The sequence below is a fragment of the Benincasa hispida genome, chromosome 11, assembly GCF_009727055.1.
Source record: "Benincasa hispida cultivar B227 chromosome 11, ASM972705v1, whole genome shotgun sequence".
Classification (NCBI taxonomy): Eukaryota; Viridiplantae; Streptophyta; class Magnoliopsida; order Cucurbitales; family Cucurbitaceae; genus Benincasa; species Benincasa hispida.
In genome coordinates, this window is record NC_052359.1 from 31548191 (window position 1) to 31558492 (window position 10302).

A 10302-nucleotide genomic window follows, 5' to 3' on the forward strand; every position below is an offset into this window, starting at 1 on the left:
TTGGAGGATCATCAGAGAACAAATCTCTATTTTTCACTCATTTTTGCTAGAAAATGTTCTAGGAAAAAAAAATTTCATTTTATGGTTTTTTTTTCATTTTTGTTATATGTTACATACTTTTCATCTAAATATTCTAAGCACTCATTTAATATGTGAATTCAAGTAAACAAAAATATATGGTACAAATTTTTATGTATAAATATTGCACTTAATGTAGACAAAATACTATTATTTATATAATAAACAACCCTACAACATATTTTAATAGTCACCAGTCTTATAATAATTGAAAGTGGTTGTTGAAGTTGATTATCGAAGATGGTTTACACTAGAGTTTGTAGACGAAGGTGGTTGTCAGAGTCTGAAGTTGGTTGCATGAAAGTGGTATTAGAGTTGGTTATTAGAGTTTTTCATCGAAGGTGGTTTTCGAAGCACGAAGAAGGTCACACAAAGGTGGTCGTCGAAGTTGATCATCGAAGATGATTTTCGCTAGAGTTTGTAGTCAGAGGTGGGTCAAGCCTGAAGCTGGTTGCATGAAAGTAGTACTAGAGTTGATTGCCATAGTTTGTCGTCAGAGATGGTTGTCGAAGCTTCGAGTTGGTCGTAAGAGTTGCTCGCTCGAAGGTGGTCATCGAAGATGATTTTCGCTAGATTATGTAGTCGAAGGTAGTTATTGAAGCCTGAAGTTGGTTGCGTGAAGGTGGTATTGGAGTTTGTCGTCAGAGGTGGTTTTTAGACCCCGGAGTTGGATACGCAAAGGTGGTTATCGAAGTTAATCATTGAAGATGATTTTCGCTGGAATTTGTAGTCAGAGGTGATTATCGGAGATTGAAGCTGGCTGCATGAAGGTAGTATTAGAGTTGGTTGTCGGAGTTTTTCATTGGAGATGGTTATTGAAGCCCCGAGTTGGTCGTCGAAGTTGCTTGGTCGAAGATGGTCATCGAAGGTGATTTTTGCTAGAGTTTGTAGTCGGAGGTAGTTGTCGAAGCCTGAAGTTGGTTGCATGAAGGTAGTATTGGAGTTGGTCATCGAAATTTGTTGTCGGAGGTGGTTGTTAGAATTGGTCATCGGAGGTGATTGTTAGAGTCTGAAATTGATCGTCGGAATTGGACGAGCGAAAGTGGAGTTGTCATTGGAGGTGCATTACAACAATTTTGACTTTATATATCAGTTAATATTTTATAAATGATGACAGATAGAATCTATGATGACATTTTTGGGAAAATGCACCTTTTTTAATGAAAATGTAGGGATTTTAACGTAAATTTTACTTTTGATGGCGGTTTAAACCTGCCATCGAAAAGTGGGTTATGATGGCAGTTTTAAACCGCCATCAAAAGTAATGAAAAATAAAATGCTTTCGGATTTAAGGCAGATTTTCCTTTCCTCCTTCACGATTTTTCCCCCCTCCTTCCACGTTTTTTTCATTCCTTCTCCTTCACGATTTCTCCATCCTCAAGGGCCCTCACCGATTTGATCTCTCTGTAATCTGCCTCACTCATCGTTGTCACTCCTCAGAATCTCCCTCCTCCTTTGGCTTTCACTTCTAGTTCTCGTCGGTAAGTTTATTTTCCTTTCTTATTTTTTTTCAATTTCTCTCTGGCGTCAGTCCTTGTTCTCGTTGGTACTCTATATGCTACTACTGATGTTTTTTTGTCATTTAAGATGGGATGGTATCTAATGGGTTGAATGGAATGAAATTAAATGTTTAGGGATTTTGATTTTAGTTGTGAAGATCAAGGGTTGTTTCTATGGTTTATTTTCTTTTCACTGCTTTCTTGATAGATTATGTATATGATAGCTTTCTTGTGCTTTGGAATGGAATATTGTTTTCCTAGTTGATCGTTTTGGTATAAAATTTTCATTTTGGAAATCCATGCCCATCGAATCTGTTTCATTTTTGTTTGTCTCTTGGAAAATCTGCTTCCTCGACATCGACGTTGGTACCAGATGCGCTCGCGCAGGTTTCTTCCATGTCCTTGCTCCTCTTTATTTGACTTACCAATCGATATTGTTGTCTTCTGATTTTATTGCATTTGTGGATCTGAATTGGGATGCATTGGAAGCGTGTGTTATATTGTAGCCATTTTTCACTTAATGATTAATTGATTTTCTATTTTGGTTATATGTACTAACAAATGTAAAAGGGTGTTGGATAGTAGGATAGAGTTTTATACTTGTGTAGGTGTTCAATTGGAGATTAGTTAGCATCTAAGAAGCACACACTTTAGTTTAGCTAGCATGTCCGTGTTCGATATGTCTAATATTTGTTCTACACATATTCGACACTTTTTAGAACAATATATGTGTTAAATACTAGTTGTTATATAGATCCAATGTTTGTTAAATATGTATCAAACACTTGACTTTGAATAAATTTTAGGAACAAAATGCATGAAACTCCTTTTTTAGCTATATAAATGCATTCACTTATTGACTATGGATAAATTTTGAGAGTAAAAGGCATTAAACTCCTTTTTTAAACATATAAATGCATTAACCTATCGACTTTGCATAAATTTTGAGAGCAAAATGCATCTAACTCCTTTTTTAAGCATATAGTGGGAGATACTGTTATATGTAGAGAATTTAGTTTTGGGCCAGATGTGTTATCCATTGACTCCATTGTTTGCTTGGTTGGGGGACTCAATTTGATGCTTTTTAACCGTTGAAAAAGTATTTAAAAAGACTTTGTTGGCTTGTTTTGACAGTTAGCTTCAAAGGTGGTTATGTAATAGGCACATGAGCTTAGGTAGTTTTTTCCTAGCAAAGTTTAGCGGGAAGAGAGCGTATCACACATATAGATGATTAGGGAGTTTGGATAGAAAGTATATTTTGGGATTAGTTTGTGGAAGAGCTAATCGTCTTGAATGCTTTATGTATATTTTGTTTTCAATGAACAACAAAAACGTCCATGTTTTGTTAATCTTTCTGTCCAAATTTGGTGGCTCATATTGCCCTCTGCGACTGTTAAAATACACATTTTGCTATTGAAGCTGATACATTTTTTTTTATCTACAATGAAGTTTATACAAGTAATTAAAATGCAACTTTTCTTTTTTCTTTTTCATATATTTTACTTGAAAGAAAGTGGTGTAAGTATATCTTGCGAAGAATTTGTTATTTGTCACAAATTTGATTTTTACAAAAGGTTCACAAGTCACATTCTCTGCCATTCTAGGAGATAATTCTTAACCAAGTTGTATGTTCAAAAGCATATTTTGCATAATTATGATTATTAGTTAAATTTTGTTTTTCTATTTTAAAAGTTACGTTATATCTATCTTTGATATCTAATTCAATCGGCAATTATTTGACTATTTACATAAGATTTAGATTATATCCCTTCAGTTTCTAACTTAGGTACCTGATGCATGTTATGGATCAGAGTTGAATCACAACAAGCCACAATTGAAAAACTCTTGAGACGGTTGACAAGTCAAGAATGTCCATAAAGATCAAGAACAGTCTAATGGCAATTAAAAGGTAATATTTATAAGAGTTTCAAATTAATTAAAACTCTATTATTTATGTTGTCTCGGTGTAACTGAATTTCTACGACTATCATGTACTTATTATGGTAGTCATAGATTGATTATTGATAAAGTTTAGTTGCTTGGATTGATTGCTTGTTTATAGCTTCTCTTCAAAATATATATATATATATATATATATTTTGGTCAATGTTCTTGTTGATAAGTTATTAACACTAATAGAAACTTGTCTCACTTAACTGCACACCTTCGGGTTACTTCAAATTCGTGGTGAAATCTTGGACTTTTGACATTCAATAGATCTTAGTAAGGTTAGAAAAGTGAATAATATTAAAGTACATGTGAAGTGTAGTGTGTTTACAGCTGCTGGGGGATTTGATGAAACTAAAATTATTTTGCACGTAATGGGCTTTCGGTTGTAATTTTGTTAAAGTGCTTTCATTTAATAGATGTATCTTACCTTTCCATATTGTTTAGGGACTTCATACTGCTGAGGTTTTTTTTTTTTTTCCTGTTAATTCGTTTTGTTTAAGTCTTTTGTGTTGTATAACTTTATTTCAGCATTTGTGTGTTTGGATAAATTATATTACAATGTACGGAGTTGTTATTTGTCTTTTCTATTCCTTTTTGACGATCTTGATTTCTTGTGTTGATAAGTTAATTGTTATGGTTTCTACTAAACTCATTATAGTTCATGAGTTTTATTAACTTGTTGAATTTATTTTTTTGAGTTTATGTTGATAAGTTTAGTTTATGTAACTTCTTCCTATTTTAATTATTAATTCTCATGTGCTTACACATTTCATGTTTTTTTTTCTTTCAGATGTTATGTCACGATAGTTTTCAGTATAAAGTTTCAAACTACATTGGATTAGATTGTGTTATGTGACGACATATATTGTTTGGCTTCACTCTAAACATTTGATAGTCCTTAAGTATTTTATGTAGGTTTGAAACATATCGTGCAATAATTTTGTTTGGTTGTTAGGCCATTTATTGTAACTCTGCTAGATTTGAAATATGTTTTATAGCTATTCTCAGAGTATTGTATTGAAACTGGAATTGATCAATATTGAAATGAAATGCCAAATTGTGTTTTGGAAGTATGTCACTATTTTGTTGAACATTTTTGTGAAGAAACCGTTATTAAACTTCATTTAAACAAAACAATTTGGATCAGAATCAATGTACATTTACAATTGTCATCAATGTATATACAATGTCGGTTACAAAATGACATCATAACAAACTGTCATCATATATGTAATGATCGCATGGGTATGATGTCAATTTCTAACTGACATCATAGCGAACTGCCATCAAATTTCTATGATAGGATCCGTTATTAAACTTCATTTAAACAAAACAATTTGGATCAGAATCAATGTACATTTACAATTGTCATCCAATGTATATACAATGTCGGTTACAAAATGATATCATAACAAACTGTCATCGTATATGTAATGATGGCATGGGTATGATGTCAATTTCTAACTGACATCATAGCGAACTGCCATCAAATTTCTATGATAGGATATCACTTCATAACCATCATCCTAAACAATCGTTATCGTACATATACGATAACAAAAGGGTTGATGGCAGATCAAAATCATAGGTGAGAAAATATGCATGGGGTAGAGAAGTATGCATGGAGGAGAAATACATAAATAAATATATATATATAACATAGGTGAATGTTAAATTGTAAATAGCCATTGATATTAGTGAAAATATAGAGGTCAATAGATTTTTTTATATAAAAAAAAAATGAAATGTCTAAGATGAGTATGGATTTAATGAGTAGAAACTCACTCTTGGGTTTTAATGGAAACCTTAATGAACTAATATATAAAGAGACTTTAAGGTTATGGTCCCAAGATACCAAAACAATAAGCACTCAATCTCTCTTTAATCTCATTTAGAGAGAGATCCCACTTAGGGTATTTAAAGTTTGGTTGAGGAAGACAATTGACGACAATTTTGCAATTGAGGAAGACAATAGCCGTCTTATAATTACCGTCAATTTTACAATGGAATCCGATATATTATTCTTGAAAATTTAGTATAAATGATCATAGGGTTATATCTATTCAATATAGAGTTAAAGTATTTATGCTAATAATTGGTACTAGAGCATGAATTCATGTTGGATTGTTGGTTTATATTTGTTTTCCATTGGTATTGTGATTCAATTTGATTTCGGTAAAGATGTTTAAAGAATTTAAAGATTAAAAAAAGGAAATCTAAATCTTCACTACCCCTCCAATGGAAAACTCTGTTTCCGGTGAATTATGAGTTCAATACGAAATCATTGAGGAATTTTATCATGGAGAATGTTTGAGATACAAAGGAAACTGATCTCTGTTTTGGACAAGGCGGCAGCTTCATAGGCTGAAATAGAGTGGGTTTTGGATTTGTCGGATGTTTTAGAACGATTTGCGTTTGATAATGCTTGTAAATTGTCTTTTGATTTCGACTCTGTTATCTTGTCGAAAAGGACAATGTCGGTGTTTCTTGTTTCATCTTGCCGATATTTCTTGATTTTGATTCATAATTCTTAAATTGAAATCTAAATTTGATTGAAGATCTTTGTATTTTCGAGAATTAATCAATCAATTAATTAATCGTATAGGCAATTCTTGATTAAACTAGGAATTGATTGATAATTTTGTTATTTTAAATTGAAATTTTGATTGATGATTTTGTGCATTTAAGCTTAAATTTGATTAATCATTTGTGAATTTAAGTTTAAATTTGCTTAAGCATTTGTGAATTTAGGTTTAAATTTGACTATCATTTATGAATTTAAGATTAAAATTGATTAGTCATATTGTGGATTCAAGATTAATTGACCATGTTGTGGATTAAATTTAATTTTGATTGATAATGTGGCAAATTTAAATTTAAATTGTATTAATATTTTGGTGAATTTAAATTTAAATATGATTAATGATATTTGGTGATATTCACATGTTTATGTTGCTTTAATTGTATTATATATATGTAATTACTGAGTGAATTTTAGTAAAGACTATTTGGTGTTCTTTTTCCATTATTTTTGTACAATAATATTGTTATATTATTGTGTCTTATATTTTAGATTGATTTGGTGAAAATAATATGTTACCAAAGTAGCCTCTATTATCTAGATTAGTCGAATTCTAAAATATAAGATGTGCATATTCGTAGATTATGCGGATAATTATCGGCCCAAAGGAATATAATTATTTGGCCAAATTGTAGGTATACATGTGGTATTGAGTATGTGCAATTATAAGAATTGCTAACGTGAAAAAATAGTCTATCCAAAGAAAGGTTATTTTTTTAATAGAGTTTATTGTCAGAATTATGATTACTACGTTTAAGAGTACCATTTACAATTGGTGTTTTTGCCCAAAGGTTGGATATCAATGTTGTGCTAGATATCTTATTAAAAGAGCCCACCACATATGTGAAATTATTTTGTTACATTTCAATTGTGAGTATATGTTTTGTTGTTTATTGTTTCCGTTGGTCTTACTCAAATTTCTGAAAATCTGAGTTCAATCCCTAATTTGAATGGATTGAACTTCAAGATTTGGAAGGAAAGCCTAAAGATACTTCTCGGGTGGATGGATTTGAACCTTGCATTAAGGACCGATAAACCTACTTCTATTTAGGAACAGCCCAATACATCTGATATTGAGAAGTGGAAATGGTTAAATCGCATGTGTCTGATGATCATTAGGCACTTCATTTCGGAGTCTTTTCGGAGCTCTATCATGAAAAGTGAAAATGTCAATAAGTTCATTGCTCAAATTAAGAAATATTTTGCTAAAAATGAAAAAAGGGAAGCAAGTGTTCTTTTGGCTTCTTTAACTTCCATGAGGTATAAGGGTAATGGGAACATAAGGGAGTACATTATGGAAATGTCCAATCTCGTAGGTAAATTAAAGGCACTTGATATCGAGATAAATGAAAATTTACTCGTGCATCTGGTACTTATCTCTCTTCTTGTACAATTCACTCAGTTTAAGATAAGTTATAATATTCAAAAGAATAAAGGAATATTAATGAACTTATTTCACAATATGTGTAAGAAGAAGATAGGATTAAAAGAGAAAGGACAGCAAGTGCTCATTTAGCAACTGACTCTCGTGATAAGAAGAAAAGGAAATCTACAGATATTACAGAAGGGACATCTAATAAGAGAAAGAAACATGTTACTAAAAATCCTTATTCTTTCTGCAAAAAGGAAGGTCGCTTCAAGAAATATTGTCCCAAGTACGCCAAGTGGCATGTAAAGAAGGGTAAACTTTTTACTTTGGTTTGTTCTGAAGTTAATTTTGCTTCTGTACCTACAGATACTTGGTTGGTAGATCCTGGTGCTATTACTCACATAAGTATTGTTGGGGTTGATGCCCTAAATCTCATGGGACCTGTAGTTTGTAATTGTAATGTATAAACAATTTATTTATCTAATAAAATCATAGGCATTTTATTTGACATTTCGTAGCATTAACCCACAAAACCAATACATAAGATCCAAGGTTGTCTTCTATAACTCAAACATGTATGTGGAGACATACAGATCGATCATGTTTAAGAGATAACCTAAATGGTCTGTAATAGATGGATAAGGCTAGGTACCTTATCCTTGTGACGCTACGAACAAGACCCGCTTTGTAACTATTACAATTGTTGTAAAGTGCTACAAATGATCTGATCCTGATCATTCACGTGGAGATATGTGAGTGCAGGTGTTCTATACAAAGAGTTTATATAAGACCCAACCACGAAATGAATAGTCTCGCTATATAACACCGTTAATAGAAGAGACTTACATTTCACCAAGATGACCACAGGTGACTTGATCTAAATTCTGAGTGAGTTGTGAAATCTTATTTATGAAGGCAGTCCTTTGATCTACATGGGTGAAAGTGGCCAGCAACACTGACTCAATATCCTTCCATTTTGGGGATTCGTCTAATTGGGGAGTTGGAACGCAGCTTCACAAGAAGGAATTCACTCATTTCCTATTGTTAGGGTAAGTAGAGAAATTGCTCCCTTATGAGCTGATTTCGTGGCTTGAACAATGTGGCGCTACACCTTTTCCTGACCCAAGAGAGGTTTGGTTATAGTTGGACTATGACTTATTGTTCATTAAAAGGATCAGTGGTACTTAAGGAGTTAGATGTAACTATAGGGACAGAACGGTAATTTTGGCCTAGCTATATTTACGAGCAATTTGTGAAATGTCAATGCACCGTTGATTGGTTATATCTAATAGTCATAGAAATATATCTGTAGTGCGAAGAGTGCAGCTGTCGGTTGTTAGTGGAATGACCGACAGTTAATGGGAGTTGGTTAATTTAATTAAAGAGTTTAATTAATTAATCAAGTATCATTGGAGCTTTAATCTGTAGGTCCATAAGGTCTATTCGATAGCTCAAATGGGATTATTGAGAATCGAATTCATTTTGGATTAATTTGAATTGTTCAAATTAATTATATATGATATAGTTAATATAAATTAATTATATGAGCCATAATTAATATAATGTATTTGATACATTATAAGATGAATTTTTATTTGAGAGAAAATAAATAAATATTTGAATTTGATTTAAATATTAATTATATGAATGTGATTCATATAAATACTGTAAGTTAATTTTAATGTGAATTTGATAATATTAAATACTATAGGTTAAATTAGAGAATATCAAACTATAGGTTATATTATATATGATATGGTAAGATATGTACTATAGGTTACATGTTATATTGATATAACATATAGCATAATAAATGTTACATATATACATACATACATACATACATGTGTGTGTGTGTGTGTGTGTGTGTGTGTGTGTGTGTGTGTGTGTGTGTGTGTGTGTGTGTGTGTGTGTGTGTGNTGTGTGTGTGTGTGTGTGTGTGTGTGTGTGTGTGTGTGTGTGTGTGTGTGTGTGTGTGTGAGTGTGTGTGTGAATATTTAACATAATAAGTTGGTTTTTAATTTTATTTTTTGAATTAATTAAAGGGAGAGAGTTATGGAAATAACTTCCCCCTTATTCTCTCATCAAAAGACATGCAAGTGGAGTTGGTTAAGATAAGTTCAGTTTTCTTCTTTACCTCACACAAAAGAGAATAGAGATTGATCCCCAATCGTTTTCTCAGAAAATCTTTTCCTCTCAAAATAATTGCTCCATTTTCCTCTACAAAAATTATATGAAGCCCACGCACTCTTATGATTTCTTACCCGAAAGAGAATATCGAGGTTACACTGTGGTGGTGTCCAACTAATTGACCTTTTCAATATCGTGGGAGATTCTTGCATTCGTGACTAAGAAAGGAATTACGAGAGGAATTTTGGGTTAGTAATTTCTAATCTTTAATTCCTCTTGTTTTGAGTTGAAAAAACATATTGTGATTTAGAATGTATATCAATTGTTTCCGTCTTCTGATTTTATTGCTTCTGTAAAATTAAAAATTGGGATATGATCCACTTCCGCTTGAGTGTTCATGCATCCTTCAAGTATATCAGTGCATGGTTGTCTATGGAGTCGGCCACCAAGTGATGCTGAAAGATTCATCTATGTGGCCAATGGCAAAGCAATTCCAATTGAAGCTATTAGAAATTTTAGATTATATTTAAAAACTGGTTGTTATTGGATTTGATTGAGACTTTTGTTGTACTATCATTTAGACGGAATTTAGTTTCTATTTTCAATTTGGACAAATTTGGTTTTACTTGTTCTTTTGGAAAAAAATAAAGTTGGTTTTTTAAGATTCCAAACTTATTGGTACAAGTTCTTTAATT

General features: G+C 32.0%; 1 long non-coding RNA gene across 4 annotated transcripts; it reads left to right on the forward strand.

The window, feature by feature from the left end:
- The first annotated feature begins 1340 nt into the window (after positions 1–1340).
- On the forward strand, positions 1341–4600 carry LOC120090056. 4 transcript variants are annotated; one of them, XR_005485401.1, is made up of 3 exons: positions 1341–1964; positions 3364–3486; positions 4318–4600. It is a non-coding gene; the product is annotated as an uncharacterized LOC120090056 (long non-coding RNA). The 4 variants fall into 4 exon arrangements; XR_005485399.1 differs by having other exon boundaries at positions 3389–3486; XR_005485400.1 differs by having other exon boundaries at positions 1341–1559.
- The last annotated feature ends 5702 nt before the right edge of the window (positions 4601–10302 follow it).